Raw genomic sequence first — 16,432 nt, 5'->3', positions numbered from 1 at the left:
GTCTAATTCTTAAACTGTTCGTGATACCTTGGCAGCAGGCCATGTAGTTGTCATTTTGTCTCATTAGAGTTAAGTCTAGTCCTGTCAAGAACAGATTTACTAGTCTTTTTTAATTGCCTGCTTAAAATTTTTCATTTCCAAAATCAGCTGAAGCATTTAAGATGGTGATAAGTATGGACTGAGGTCAAGTATAAGTTCTGAGCAGATTAGGAATTCACTGAAGGAATAAAATAAAGAGATGAATGATTTTAAGGCTGTTGTGGGAGAGTAGAGGATTTCTGAAGCATTCGTATCTAGGAAAATGGAATAGGGCTTAAATTGTGTAGTTGTATGGCAATGGATATGAAATTAATTTGGTATAAATGATTTTGTAACTTTTTGGATTTAAGTATGCCATCTATTCCTCTAGGGAAGTAGAGGCTAAGCGTTAGATAATTGGAAGGTTGAAGAAAACCAGATGAAGATAAGATGGAATCTGGAGAGGACAAAAGAGGGAAGTATGCCCAGCTAGCTGAAAATAATGATAACACGAAGAAGGACAAACAAGGGTTAGGTGTGCAGCCTCCTCATGGGCAAAGCCAGCAAAATCTATGTTCTGCCATATAAAGGAAAGAGGACTGAAAAAAGGGAGGTGAAGAGATGTTTAGGAAGAAGCAGGATGTTTTTTGAGCTTGTTGGATGAAATAATGCATATATGCATCTCTGGAAATAGGAGAGGGCCAGGTTTCCCAGCAAATGGTCAGGCTTATTTTGTTGATGCTGCCTACCTAAGTCTGAGGGATGGTGAGCATGGCACTCATCCTTGTGACAATACCATGGTAGGATGATTATAGTTAATAATAATATATAGTTTCAAATAGCTAGAAGGAGGATATTGAATGTTCTCAACACAAAGAAATGATAAATGTTTGAGATGATGGATATGCTAATTATACTGATCTGATCACTATACATTATATGTATCAAAACATCACTAGATACCCCATGGATATGTATAATTACTATATGCCAATTAAAAATAAAATTTTAAAATTTTAAAAATGGAAAAGATTATAGGGGGTTATATGAGCCTGCAGGGAAATGTGGAGCCACAGCAGTTATGTGTGACCTTGAAGGGAGTGGAAGACTGTAGCAGTTGGGACTATGTGACTGGATAACTTATTTGACTCAAGTCAGAGTAAGCTAACATGCTCATTTCTTTTTCTTAAATTATCCCTGACTGGAAGGACTTTGTGTATGGGATCTACTCTGTAATATATTGAGGGTAGTTCAGACACAGTGGCTCATGCCTGTAATCCCACACTTTTGGAGGCTGAGGCAGGAGTCAAGACTCCTGCTTGAAGCCAGGAGTCAAGACCGGTCTGGGCAACAAGGGAGACCCCATTTCTACGAAATATTAAAAAATTAGCCAGGCATAGTGGTGCATGCCTATAGTCTCAGCTACTTGGGAGACTGAGTTGGTAGGATCCCTTGAGCTGAGAAGTTGAGGTTGTGGTGAGCTATGATTTTATTACTGACTGTACTTCAGCCTGGGCAACAGAGCGAGACCTGTCTCTGAAATAAAATAATATAAAATAAAGTAAAATAAAATATTTTGAGGGCAAGACTGGCCATATTCTAATATGTGTCATTAAGGTCCTCATTTTGTTCTCTCTAAGCCTCTTCTTGACATGCACCATGAGTTCACATTGTTCCCTGACAGGACCCAGTGTGCTGGGGGTGTACTTCATGTTCTGTATCTTTCTTGGTTTTCTTTCTTTTTTTTTTTTTTTTTTGAGACAGAGTCGTGCTCTGTCACCAGGTGCCAGGCTGGAGTACAGTGGCGCAATCTCGGCTCACTGCAATCTCCGCCTCCCGGGTTCAAGCAATTCTCCTGCCTCAGCCTCCCTAGTAGCTGGGACTACAGGTACACGCCACCACACCCAGCTACTTTTTGTATTTTTTAGTAGAGACGGGGTTTCACCATGTTGGCCAGGATGGTCTTGATCTCCTGACCTCATGATCCGACCACCTCAGCCTCCCAAAGTGCTGGGATTACAGGCATGAGCCACTGCGCCCGGCCTCTTTCTTGGTTTTCTATGTGCCAATACTTACCTGTTCACTGTCTGATGTCTCTAGTTTATTCAGATAACTGGAGCTAATTGGTAAAATCATTAATTCTCTTGTGTAGGGTTAATTTATAACCCTTTCTCTGTTATATATTTACATTTAAAAGAAGGATTCATAGTATGTTACATAACTCAAAGAAATAGTGACATTTTTGGCATACCTTTGAGTAAATATTAAGATGATGATATTACAGTAGAGTCATATATATGCATATTTCACTCATGGGAATTCAACTAATACACCTGGCCAAAAGAAAAACGAAGGACAGGAAATGGCAGTTGAAATATGATGAGAATAGTCCTGGAGTGAACATAAGATGGGAGATGTGAGCCTGCTGTTTATAGGGGAGTTTTAATTTCTTCTCAGAGTGAGAGCATTTTGGTTTGAACAGCATGGCTCATAAAAATGCAGGCCAGTTACTTTCTCTGATGTTTACCTGAACAGGCAATAGTGTTTTCTGGATGGCTTATTGTGGACTTACTGAGAGAAGGCTTAGTATTGTATTTTATGAAGAATTACAGGGAGTTTTCAAGGGTAGTTTTACTATTTATAATTGCTGCTTTGGTTTGATTTTAGACTCTAACCCAGTTCCCTGCATTATTAGGTACGACTTCACAGTGCTGGCCGTTTGAGGGTAGGTCTTTTAGAGCTCCTTGAGATTTGGGACTGTGTGTTATTTATCATTGCCAAAGCAACTCAGAAAATATTTTTGTTGAATGAAATAATGAATACATAACACCTCTGCCTGATGTTCTTCCTGCCTGCCATGGTACCTAGGTTATGGGGACATTCTGGCTGCTTTGGTTTAGAAGAGATGGATTTTGCTGAGTGATTTAGGCTGTCTGTTGGAACTGGATTGCAAGTCATAGACTTATTGAGACCATCTTTTCTTCCCACTTCTGGTGCTGCCCTAGCCAAAGAAGGTGGCAGTGGGGATGGTTGAAAGTAGAATGATGGTGTGTAGGAGATCCCAGTGGCTTTGAAGAGGTTCTTAATATCCTTTCGGTTTTATACTTAATCCATATCTTCTGTGCCATGACAGGGCACCTTGATCGTCATAGACAGTTTTGGCATTCCAGGAATGGATGACCTTCCAATTAGAAGATTATACTTCCTCCTTTGCCCCTTGCAGATGGTTTTGAACTCTGGAATTACGGGTGACATAAATTAAAGCTGCTGGTTAAAGATATGCCCCCAGCCTTCTGTTCTTTCCTTTTAAATGTGGTCCAATTGTTCTCTACAGTAATGATCCTAGTATTTTATGCACAACTTGCCCAGTAGCTTACAATTATGTGTCACAAAGAAAAGTTTTAACTGTTTGGTAGGTGGCCTTGTCTGATGGCAATACTGAGCATGTGGCATCTTGTTCTGTATGTCACAGTATCATCACGACACTGACGGAAAAGACCCTGGTTTCTGCAAGGTTTCTGCTAGACCAGGCAAGATTAAGTAAAGATAATTACCACTGAGTTTTTCTATTTTTTACATTGCATTTAGAGAGGTTTGGTTACTGCCCTTGGTGAATTTGGAAGCTCCTGTATATGACATCCAGATCTTCCTACAGGCATGAATATGATCTGGCTACTAACCTGTCATTCTGATATAGCCTTCTGTCAGCCTCCTTAGCCAATTTGATATTTTAATTATTTATTTACTTATTTTTTACCTTTTCTTCAAGAAATAGGGTCTCACAATGTTGCCCAGGCTGGACTAGAATTCCTACTCCTGGGTTCAAGCAGTCCTCCTGCCTCACCTTCCCAAGTGGCTGGGACTACAAGTGCATACCACTATGCCCGGCAATATTTTTATTTCTGGAATGTGTCATGTATCCAGTGATTGTTGTATTATAATAGAATCTCAGAAATGGAGAGACTCCTAGAGGTAAACAAATTTGGTGGTTTTTAAGCCTTTTATTCCCTCTAAAGGGATAGTAAAACCATTAAAAAATAGAATTTATCCCAATATGTAAATCAGAGAAAAGCTGAACTTCTGGTTCAGAGAGGAACACAGATGAAAGGCTAAACGCCTCCATCATTTTTTACTCTCCTTCCAGCCCAGCCTTTTAGGTATCTAGGGGCTCTGTGGACCTCAATTTGAAAACCATAGTTCTGGAGTAATGGAAGGACTACTATATTAAGTAAATCCTTCTAGCACCAGTTAGCACCAATTTGCTGTTTATTGCTTCCTGAGGGTAAAATTTTAAAACAAAACTGCTCCAAGTTCTCCTGCATTTTCTATAGTATGAATTACCTACAGACACTCACCAGTCATCAAGAAGCTTATTGCTTATCTTGAATGTACAGCCCACCAGCATGCACTATAGGTACCACAGGTGAGAGGCTGACCTAAGTGACAGAGTGGTGCTCACTTTTTAATTTGATGATGATGATGGCATCTGGATAGCACTTAAGAGATTGAATGTACTAGATGAGATAGGCTCTAATTGTGTAGATTGGTGATTGTCAAAGTGTGGTCCCCTGACTAGCAGCATAGTCATCTTTCAAAACTTGTTAGAATACAAATTTTGGGGGGCTGGGTGCCATGGCTCACTACTGTAATCCTAGCACTTTGGGAGGCCGAGGTGGGAGGATCATTTGAGGCCAGGAATTTGAGACCACCCTGGGCAACATAGTGAGGCTCTGCCTCTAAATAAAAAATGTTTTAAAAATTAGCCAGGCATGGTGATGCACACCTGTAGTCTCAGCTACTGGAGAGGATCCCTTGACCCCAGAAGTCAGAGGCTGCAGCGAGCTGTGATCGTACCACTGCACTGCAGCCTGGGTGACAAAGTGAGGCCCTGCCTCTTTAAAAAAATCAAAAAGACAGCAACAACAACAAAAAAACCAAACCAACATCAGAGAATACTATAAACACCTCTGTGCAAATAAACTAGAAAATCTAGAAGAAATGGATAAATTCCTGGACATGACACCCTCCCAAGACTAAACCAGGAAGGAGTTGAATCCCTGAATAGAACAATAACAAGTTCTGAAATTGAGGCAGTAACTAATAGCCTACAACCAAAAAAGCCCAGGACCAGATGGATTCATAGTGGAATTCTATCAGAGGTACAAAGAGGAGCTGGCACCATTCTTCTGAAACTATTCCAAACAATTGAAAAAAGAGAAACTCTTCCCTAACTCATGTTATAAGGCCAGCATCATCCTGATACCAAAACCTAGCAGAGACACAACAAAAGAAGAAAACTTCAGACCAATATTCCTGATGAATATCAATGCAAAAATCCTCAATAAAATACTGGCAAACCAAATTCAGCAGCACATCAAAAAGCTTATCTGCCACGATCAAGTCGGCTTCATCCTTGAGATGCAAGGCTGGTTCAACAAATACAGATCAATAAAAGTAATCCATCACATAAACAGAACCAATGACGAAAACCACATGATTATCGCAATAGATGGAGAAAAGGCCTTTGATAAAATTCAACCTCCCTTCATGCTAAAAACTCTCAAAAAACTAGGTATTGATGGAACATGTGTCAAAATAAGAGCTATCTATGACAAACCGATAGCCAATATTATACTGAATGGGCAAAAGCTGGAAGCATTCCCTTTGAAAACCAGCACAAGACAAGGATGCCCTCTCTCACCACTCCTATTCAATATAGCATTGGAAGTTCTGACCAAGGCAATCCGGTAAGAGAAAGAAATAAAGGGTATTCAAATAGGAAGAGAGAAAGTAAAATTGTCTCTGTTTGCAGATGACATGATTCTATATTTAGAAGACCCCATCATCTCAGCCCAAAATCTCCTGAAACTGATAAGCAACTTCAGCAAAGTTTCAGGATACAAAATCAATGTGCAAAAATTACAAACAATGATATAGATCAACAATAGACAAGCAGAGAGCCAAATCGTTAATGAACTCCCATTCACAACTGCTACAAAGAGAATAAAATACATAGGGATACAACTTACAAGGGATGTGAATGACCTCTTCAAGGAGAACTACAAACCACTGATCAAGAAATAAGAGAGGACACAAAGAAATGGAAAAACGTTCCATCCTGATGGATAGGAAGAATCAATGTCATGAAAATGGCCATACTGCCCAAAGTAATTTATAGATTTAGTGCTATTCCCATCAAACTACCATTGACATTTTTCACAGAATTATGAATTACTTTAAATTTCATATGGAACCAAAAATGCGCTTGTATAGCCAAGATAATCCTAAAAAGAATGAAGCTGGAGGCATCACACTACCCAAACTCAAACTTTACTACAAGGCTACAGTAACCAAAACAGCACGGTACTGGTACCAAAACAGATATATAGACCAATGGAACAGAGCACAGACCTCAGAAATGAAACCACACATGTACAGCCATCTTTGACAAACCTGACAATAACAAGCAATTGAGAAAAGATTCTCTATTTAATAAATGGTGCTGGGAAAACTGGCTAGCCATATGCAGAAAACTGAAACTGGACCCCTTCCTTACACCTTATACAAAAATTAACTCAAGATGGATTAAAAACTTAAATGTAAACCCCAAAACCATAAAAACCCTAGAAGAAAATCTACGCAATACCATTCAGGACATAGGCATGGGCAGACTTCATGATAAAAACACCAAAAGCAATTGCAACAAAAGCCAAAATTGAGAAATGGGATCTAATTAAACTAAAGAGCTTCTGTGAAGCGAAAGAAACTAGCATTAGAGTGAACAGGCAACCTACAGAATGGGAGAAAATTTTTTGCAGTTCACCCATCTGACAAAGGTCTAATATTCAGAATCTACGAGGAACTTAAACAAATTTACAAGAAAAAAACAACTCTATGAAAAAGTGGGCAAAGGATATGAACAGACACTTCTCAAAAGAAGACATTTATGTGGCCAAAAAACATATGAAATAAGCTCACCATCACTGATTGTTAGAGAAATGCAAATCAAAACCACAATGAGATAACATCTCATGCAAGTCAGAATGGCAATTATTAAAAAGTCAAGAAACAACAGATGCTGGTGAGGCTGTGGAGAAACAGGAACGCTTTTACACTGTTGGTGGGAATGTAAATTAGTTCAACTATTGTGGAAGACACTGTGGTGGTTCCTTAAAACTCTAGAACCAGAAATACCATTTGACCCAACAATCCCATTACTCGGTATATACCCAAAGGATTAACAAATCATTCTATTCTAAAGACACATGCACACATATGTTCATTGCAGTACTATTTACAACAGCAAAGACTTAGAGCCACCCCAAATACCCATCAATGATAGACTGGATGAAGAAAATATAGTACATATATACCATGGAATACTATGCAACCATAAAAAATAATGAGATCATGTCCTTAGCAGAGACATGGATGAAGCTGGAAGCCTTCATTGTCAGCGTACTAACACAGGAACAGAAAACCAAACGCCACATGTTCTCACTCACAAGTGGGAGTTGAACAATGAGAACACATGGACACAGGGAGGGGAACAACACACACCAGGGCCTGTCAGGGATTGGAGGGCGAGGGGAGGGAGAGCATTAGGACAAATACCTAATGAATGCAGGGCTTAAAACCAGGATGATGGGTTGATAGGTGCAGCAAACCACCATGGCACATGTATACCTATGTAACAACCTGCATGTTCTGCACATGTATCCTGGAACTTAAAGTAGAAAAAAAAAATACAAATTTGTGACTAGATCTCCTGAATCAGAAACTTTGAGGGTGGAGCCCAAGCAATTTGTATTTAATAAACCTTCTGAGTGATTCTGTTGCATGTTACAGTTTGAGAACCACTGGTGTTAGTGAATCCTGTGGCAATGCCAAAGGCTGGTCTGGGGTGCCTTAACCCTGCATCCCCTTTCTATAGCATTCTTCTTGCTTTGCTCTAGAAACTCATTATTTTTTTCTTATGTGAAGTCTCAGACAACTTCAGCTTCAAAACTAATACCCTAGCTTGGACTTCCAATTAGATTGCCACCCTATACCCCATTTGTGTAGAAATTCTAAAGTAGCCACCGGATGTGTATATACACTAATTTTTAGATGTTACCTGGAAGCCTGGTCATTTATCAAAGGAAGTGATTTTCTGCTTAACTTACCAGGGCCTCATTTGTCTGAATACTGCTAAGGTAACTTGGGAATTGTAGACCTTTTAGCTGCATGTCTCTAGTGAAGATCTGATGGAGGGTTTCCTAAGGGCAGTACCTGTGTAATCATGATCATCTTATCTGGGGTACTTTGTTATAATTATAAACTTGTTCCTGTTCTTTGTGTTTTTATGATTCACTAGGCAGTTATTCAGTATCCTGTGGTGGGTGATTCCTAGCCTGGGATCCCAAGAACCACCCTGATAGCAGAAAAATAAGCTTTGCTTGAATTTGTGGTTATGCTTTTTGTGAGTGGAAGGCCAATAGTCTTCATGAGATTCTAAAAAGGCTCTATTGCCTTTTACCCTCTTCCCTCAAAAAAGCTGATTTATCATTGCTTTAGTTGCTTTTAGATAATAGTTTTAAGAAATATTCACAAGATTTGCAGCCATTTGAACTGGAAGACTTTTCGGTTCAGATTTCACAATCCTATTTTAGCCTGTCTTGTCTACTCGGGCGTTACTGTATACATTAAGTCGAGTAAGACTGGTTCTATACTTGTGCAATCTTGCTTTTCTTTTTTTGGTGTTTGAGAGCAGTGCATACTTGTTGCCATCAACAATGGTAATGCATTTGGATAGTGCTTTCCAGCTTATCCAGTAATTTCAGGTATAGCTTCTTTTTAAAATTTGATACTGTGAGATATATAGAGCAGGAGGATATTAGCCCTATTTTTTGCAGGTGATGACACCGAGGCTTAGTGTCATCACTGAAAACTAGGTTTACCCATCACATAAAAGTTTTGGACACTCCCACTACGCTCATGGTCGGGTTGCTTCTAAATATACTTAAATGATGCCTAGAGGAGCCTCAAAAGCTCATTATATCCAAAAGCCTGTTTACTGGCACAGTAAATCATTATTATCTCTAAAGGAAATGGATCATGTTAAACTTGTGAATTTCTTTTTTGCTTTTCCTTATTTAATTTTTTTTAAAAAACAAAACCTAGATATAGATATAACTTCCCCATTTCACAGTCAAATAAAACCTGGCCCCAGCCCCGCTTTCTTCTGTCATCTATGGATATCTTTCAAAATCCTGTTCAATCATATTTTTTAGGATGTCAGGTCAAGAGATGGCAAATCATTGCCAGCTGGTGGCATCACCTCATTTTCATTAGATTGTTCTTTGGATTTCAAAGACTAGTGCCCTCGTAACTTACATTACACAGCCTTAAAATTGCACATAAAGTTTGCTGTGGAAGAGTAGCAAATGTAAGATAAATTGAGAAGGTTAAGGGGAAAACTGTGCTAAGAGCTTCTCATAAATGAATTCTCATCATAAAAGCACAGTGATTTTTCCAAGTGACAAATTAACTCAAGAATTGTGCTCTGCATTTTTAAACAATGTGTGGTAGAGTAAAAGGGTAATTCCATTTGTCTTTGATCCAGGGGTTAGTGCCTCAGCATATTCCACTTGTGGTTTTTGACTAATAGTGTAGAAAAGAAAGCTGTTTACATAGATATTTAATTTATTTTTACTTTGCAAATGTGTGTATCTATGAGTTAGTTGATAAAGAGATGCTGTGTGTTAAGGCTGGCTGTCACAGAAAAGGTGTTTGTGTTGAGGCTTGGGGCCAAAGTGTTTTCCAAAAGGAATATTTGTGCTTAGAAAACTTCTTACAAATATTCTTGTTCAGACTTGAATTCCTCTTTTACTTCAGTGGGGTGACTGAAAAGGTGTCGGTCATTTATTTCAGTTCCCTGAAATTGGGTCAGTAGAAAAGATATTAGTGGAGTGTGGGTAGTTTTTCTTTCTGCTGCCAAATTAGAGGTTCGATTGTGACAGTGAACTCTGAACAAATAACTTTATCTTTTTATGAGGAGTATGCATATTAATGTCACTCAGACAGTTTCTTAGGGACACACAACATATTGGTATTAATTTTAGGGTTTGTATAATACAATGAGAATAAAGAGAAGAGCCCTGCCATCTTGCAGTCTATCTAGTGAAACCTGACAGATCATGTGGAAGCTCTGTATTCTAATCATTGATGTCAGTATAATGAATTTAGACTGGGTTTATCAATAATAATATCTTTTCCTTTGCATCTTTCTACTGAAGTTTTTATTTTCCTTTCTTTGTCCTGTGGTCTTACTGTATTTTTGCTCCAGGATTTCAATTTGTGGGGCAGAGACAGTAGGCATGATGTTAGCTAATTGCCTACAATGCTGGCTGGCGTGGACTGGATCTTTCAACGCTGGCGCACGATGCCAAAGATCACATTTTTACTTGAATGAGGTTCTTTGTTGTTTCAGTCTGAGGGGAATCTTAGTATTTGAAGATCAATGAATGCATGCAGATAAGGGACAAGTGCTTGGTTCAGGAACTCCAGGCCATTTACCAATCAGTCCTCCAACTGGTGCGGTGGACTTTCCGTTTCTTGGAAGCATAATAGATTCAAGATTTGAGGATAGGAAGGAGCCTGAAGCAAAGCAGTTCCCTCCATTGCCCTAAAGTTCCTTTTAGCTCTGGATCTCTCTTGGAATTGTTCATTTTTTTTTTTTTTAAACTTTAGCATATATTTTTTTCTACTAAGAAAAAGCTACCAAAACAGCACTCTGAATCTCTTCTTCCTATGGTGGAACTTAGTATTATGGAATCTGTTTACATCTAAATAAGGAAGGTAAATTATAGTTTCAACAGCATGCCAGTCAGCAGAACTAGAAGCTGTAACTTTTAAAAGAAAATTATATTCTAATTTGTATTTGTTGCCTGTGTTCTATATTTTTCTCTTTTTCCTTTTTTTTTTTTTTTGAGATGGAGTCTTGATCTGTCACCCAGGCTGGAGTGCAGTGGCTCAATCTTGGCTCACTGCAACCTCCACCTTCCGAGTTCAAGCGATTCTCTTGATTCAGCCTCCTGAGAAGCTGGGACTACAGGTGTGTGCCACTGTGCCCGGCTTTATTTATTTATTTAGAGATGGAGTCTTGCTCTGTCACCCAGGCTGGAGTGTAGTTGCAAGATCTTGGCTCACCGCAGTCTCTCCCTTCTGGGTTCAAGTGATTTTCATGCCTCAGTTTTCTCTTGTTTTCCCCCATAGTTTATTGGGGAACAGGTGGTGTTTGGTTACATGACTAAGTTCTTTAGTGGTGATCTGTGAGATTTTGGTGCACCCATCACCTGAACAATACTGCACCCAATTTGTAATCTTTTATCCCTCACCCACTCCCTCCCGTTCCCCCTGAGTCCCCAGAGTCCATTGTGTCACTCTTATGTCTTTGCATCCTCATAGCTTAGCTCCCATTTATGAATGAGAACATACAATGTTTGTTTTTCCATTCCTGGGTTACTTCACTTAGAATAATATTCTCCAATCTCATCCAGGTTGCTGTGAATGCCATTCATTCATTCCTTTTTATGGCTGTGTAGTATTCCATGGTATATATACCACAGTTATTTTTATCTTCTCATTGATTGGTGGGTATTTGGGTTGATTACACATTTTTGCAGTTGTGAATTGTGAGAAGCCATAGCTTGATGGGTGTTTTGCGGTTGTATACCCATTTGTCTGGACAGACACTGGACATATGTAGGGTTAAGAAATACATGTGTGATTAGAGGACTTACTGTTTATTGAAAAACATATTACCATTAAATTAGAGTCTGTTGACTTATGATCTGATTTCAAAATAGCTTTGACCTAATAACTTAAAGAGACTCTTTTACTTTCAGTTGGCTTTTAATGTGTATTCAGACCATGATTTTTTTTCTGTACGTTGAAAAATGTGGGATAAAATTCACATAACACAAACACTATGAGTATTTTTGGTCAAGAGAATTTAAGAAAAGTTAATTGACTCAATACTTGGTTCATTTTTTTAACTTCGATGACTCATAGGCTGGGTGCTATAAAACCAAGTCCTTGCCTTCAAGGAGATCACAGACTCCTGCGGGGATAAAAACGTGTAAACAAATATTAATAGAGACATGTTACAAGGTGCCCTGTGATTGCCAAGGATATTTATTACACTTTCCTCTTTGAGCCTGCCTCTGAAAATAGTAGAATCTTTTCCTCTTTTTTTTTTTTTTTGAGCAACTACTTCATTGTCTTAATGTTTACCTGTTAGGGATTTCATATGAAAGTTAGAATTTTGTCAGCCACTTGGTGCTTCTGAACGTCTTTTGCTTCCAACATTCAAAGGGCAGAAATGTAAGTGGTGATGCCTGAAGTTAGTGTATTTGTTGGGATTATAAAACATGCAGCACATTTAGGATTTGTTATAAAAAAGCGATTTTTGGATGTTGAAATGTAGACGAGGTTTATACCAAGCTTATTTTGCCTGCAAGTCTGTGGCAAGACTTGCGCAATAAACTCCCTGCTTTGCTTTCTTAAGCCAGTCTTAACATTGCACATATTTGTTTTTATTGTACGTTTCACCTTTCTCCTTTCCAAAAAACCCAAGGCAGAAAAGGGTCTACTTACCGTCTTCTTTGCTTTGAAGTTTCCTGAAATGTTATCTCTTTCTCTGTTTTTGTTGTTGTTGTTGTTGTTGTTGTTGCTGTTATCTCTTGCATGTTTATAAATGTAATAGCAATCAGTGCCTTTTCCATTTATACTGGTAAATTAGCTGAATAATGTTCATAAAGATCTTTAGAATCCTTAGAGAAAGGACTAAATAAAATGAAATAGTATTATGCAAGATGAATAAACTACTTTCCTGTATGAAGCTGAGTTTTATTAAGGTGAGTTTTTTCTCAGTGCTAATCTTTTTTAAAAAATTTATTTTAGGACTCTAGCTTTATTAATAGTTAATGCTCCTTCCTTTCCCTACTCGAAGGCATTTCTGAACTGGCACAATTGTCATTTTTCTTCTTAACTTTATAAAATATAGTATCTTTAAAATGTTACTTAAACATTCTTTGATGTCTCTTCCTTGGCCCATGATATGTAAAATTTGACTTTGATAATCTTATTTTATTAAAATCTTGCAAGATTTTTGTCTAGTGCTAGAATATAATTTTCATAGCTAAATTTTAAACTTTAGACTTCAGTTTTATTTTACCTCCCTATATGTGAAAAGCTTAAAGGGCAAACTTATCTGATTATACTTTACAGTTTTACAGAAAGATCCTTTTCCTCCTTTCACCATCTTGATAACTGAGAAAGTTAAGGGAATAATCAACAGACTGGTTTAAGAGAGCGGAAATGTTTCCAGTGTCCTGGAATTTGCTTCCCCCCGGTATGAAAACTTTTATTTGTAGCATTCAAAGTGATGTTTTGTAAAATGTGAATGACAGGTGTTTACTCTGGCCTTGACCAAGGTGAGAATTTGAGATGGAAAAGTCAGGCTCTATATAGGGGATGTTTTGGAATTTGACCAGTCTGTCAGTTTTGTTACCTACCAATGAAACTGAAAGGTAAGTGAAGGCAATGCAATTTCACAACTCATAGTACAGCTCTAAAATCTTTTTTTTTTTGGTTAATGTATTTTAAGCAGTTGAATATATTTTCCATAAATTTTACTTTTTTCCATTTACCTTTGAATAGAAGCCAATGAGGAGAAGTATTTAAAAGGTTATGAGGAATAACAGAATGAACTGTTGGAAAAGTCCTTTTATGGCTTTCCTCAAGTGTATGCTGGTGGAAAAATTACTGTAATTTGATAGTGAGATGTTGGAAAATGATTTTATTTACTGTTTAGAAATAACACAAATGGGCCTTGCTTTTGAAATTCACATGTTCAAAACATTTAGTTATGCCTCACTACCTCAATCTTTGCTCATTATGCTTTACATTGGTGGAATTAAATGTGACACACGGCAATGCTGGATCAGCCCCACAGTTCTAAAATACAGGGTTTGATTAAATTCTACAAAAAGAAAAAATAAAGATACTATACTGTTTAGTGTCAGAAATGGAAATTTGTGTAATTTTGTTTTTAGCTTGAAGTTGTCTCAAGGAAAGAAAGCATCCCAGTAATAGAGGAGGAAAAGAACATTAAGAATACCTGAGTATTTCAACTTGCTTGTTGAAATCACAAAAGATTCTTCGGCTTTGGAAAAGGAAATAGTTTGTTCAAAGCTAAATCCTTAGTGTCTGTACTGATCATAATATTGCTAGTCTCCTGGGAGATGGTACTTTTAGTATGTGTGTTTGCCCATGCCAGTAATAAACACATGTTTATTGGCCATTTGGTGCTGAAGTATCCAGTTTTATCTTTTGGATATACAAGGGCATGTGTGGATGAAGGTCATAGCTTCATGATGCTTGCTGTGAGGCTCATGGGTGTCAGTAGAAAAGCTAATAGTATAATTCCCATAATGCCTAAGAAATTATTTGGAGGCCATCCTCTGATTCTTTTGTTTACCTTGTACAGGGACTGTCTATACAATTTTTCTCAGACTTGCAATCAATGGTGTCATTAGCTTGTGCTTTAGAATTCATAAGTTTATATGAGCATTTTCAATGGCCTAAAGTCACCTGTCATTTGTTTTAATGGTTAAGGGTCAGGAATTGAAAGTTAGACTGAGATTTTAGTCTCAGCTGTGCTTCTGTGTGATTTTAGTTATTTAATTTCTGTAAGCCTCAGTTTTCTTATGTATAAAATGGGTATCCATTCATTCATTTGTTCATTCATCCATTCAATAAATATTAAGTACTTCCCATGTGCCAGGCCCACTCTTGGTGCTGGGAAGTGAGCAATGTGCAAAGCAGAAAAAAATCTCTGCTGTCATAGGGCTTCAATTCATGGAGAAATGGAATGCAAATTAAAAGAAATTAACCATTTTGTATATGTAACACATGGGAATATATATGAAATGACTACAATTGCTACAAACAAAATGAAACAGCATCAGGGGTAGAGACAAGATTGGAAGGCAATTTCTATTTCACGTGGGGTAGACAGGAAAGGCCTTCGTAAATAGGTCGTATGTAAGCAGAGACACAGATGAAGAGGGGGATGACATATGAGGATATATCTTGGGACAAAAGCTCCAGGGAACAGCAGATCTGGCAGGCATGCACATTCCTGAGGTGAGAGCAAGCTTGGTGTGTCAGAGGGGCAGTGAGGAGAAGCCAGTGTGGCTGAAGTAGAGTGAGGCAGGGGCAGAGCAGGATGGTAGTAGTACCCAGCTTGTAGGGCTGCTTAGGAAATAACATACTCAGCATGTACTTCATACATATTGAAATAATACAAAACTATAACAACTGAGATTTGTTTTGGGAATGAAAAAAGGGTTCATCATCTTATTAAATATAAATAGAAAAAAGTCATCTGATTATTTTTTATAGAAAAGGCATTTGATAACATTTAATCTCTATTATTGGTTTTTTCTTTTCTTTTTTTTTTTTTTTTGAGACAGGGTTTCACTTTGTTGCCCAGGCTGGAGCACAGTGGCACAATCATGGCTCACTGCAGCCTTGAACTCTTGGGCTCAAACAATCTTCCCACCTCATCCTACTGAATAGCTGGGATTACAGGTGTGCACCACCATGCCTGGCTAATTTTTTTATTTCATTTTTTTTTAATAGACTTGAAGTCTTGCTATATTGCCCAGGCTGGTCTTGAACTCCTGGCCTTAAGAAATCCTCTCACCTCAGCCTCCCAAAATGCTGGGATTACAGTTGTGAGTCACTGCGCCTAGCCCTATTGTTGATTTTTTAAAAACCCCTTAAAATATAGGAAAATACTTTTAGCAAAGTAAAGTATGTTCATCACAACCCAAAACTATCTGAGCCTAAATAGGAAATTTGAGAATATTTCCATTAACATCACAAACAAAATAAGTATGTGTACTATTGTCACTAATTATTAATGGTGTTTGGAATCATAAACCAATGCTGCTGAATGAGAGAAAAAAATGAAGTTATCAAGGTATAAAAATCAGAAAGGAGGTAGATGAATGTTGTTTGCAAATAATGAAAATATATGACTCGAATATCCAAGAAAATAAAATGAAAAACTAATGACAAAGAATATGATAATCTATAAATGTGCCTGGATGCCAAAGTAATGTGTCAACATTCATAACTTTCATATATGCTAACAATAACCAGTTAGAAGATATATTGGGGAAAAAGGCCATTAGCGTAAAAAAGATGAAATACCTAAGAATAAACTTAAGAAAATGCCAGATATAGGTGATGAGGATGGAGGCAGCAAACCACATTGCCATGTATGTACCTATGCAACAATCCTGCATGTAATTTACATGTACCCCAGAACTTAAAAGGCAATAAAAGTATATATATATAT

General features: G+C 37.8%; 1 protein-coding gene across 3 annotated transcripts in view; it reads left to right on the top strand.

The window, feature by feature from the left end:
* FHIP1A (FHF complex subunit HOOK interacting protein 1A) overlaps nucleotides 1-16,432 on the top strand; it is a 282,110-nt gene that overhangs the window by 59,590 nt on the left and 206,088 nt on the right. The window contains exon 1 of one of the 3 annotated variants that reach the window (XM_012470036.2): nucleotides 12,309-12,384. The exons of the other annotated variants lie outside the window; for them this stretch is intronic. The gene's annotated coding sequence lies outside the window, so the exon portion shown is untranslated. Of the gene's footprint in view, nucleotides 1-12,308; nucleotides 12,385-16,432 lie in introns of those variants that run through there. 3 annotated transcript variants of the gene reach the window in all.

This window comes from Aotus nancymaae, unplaced genomic scaffold, assembly GCF_030222135.1.
Source record: "Aotus nancymaae isolate 86718 unplaced genomic scaffold, 86718_ANA_hifiasm-v0.15.2.pri h1tg000033l, whole genome shotgun sequence".
Taxonomy (NCBI): Eukaryota; Metazoa; Chordata; class Mammalia; order Primates; family Aotidae; genus Aotus; species Aotus nancymaae.
This window is presented reverse-complemented; position numbering and strand designations above follow the sequence as displayed.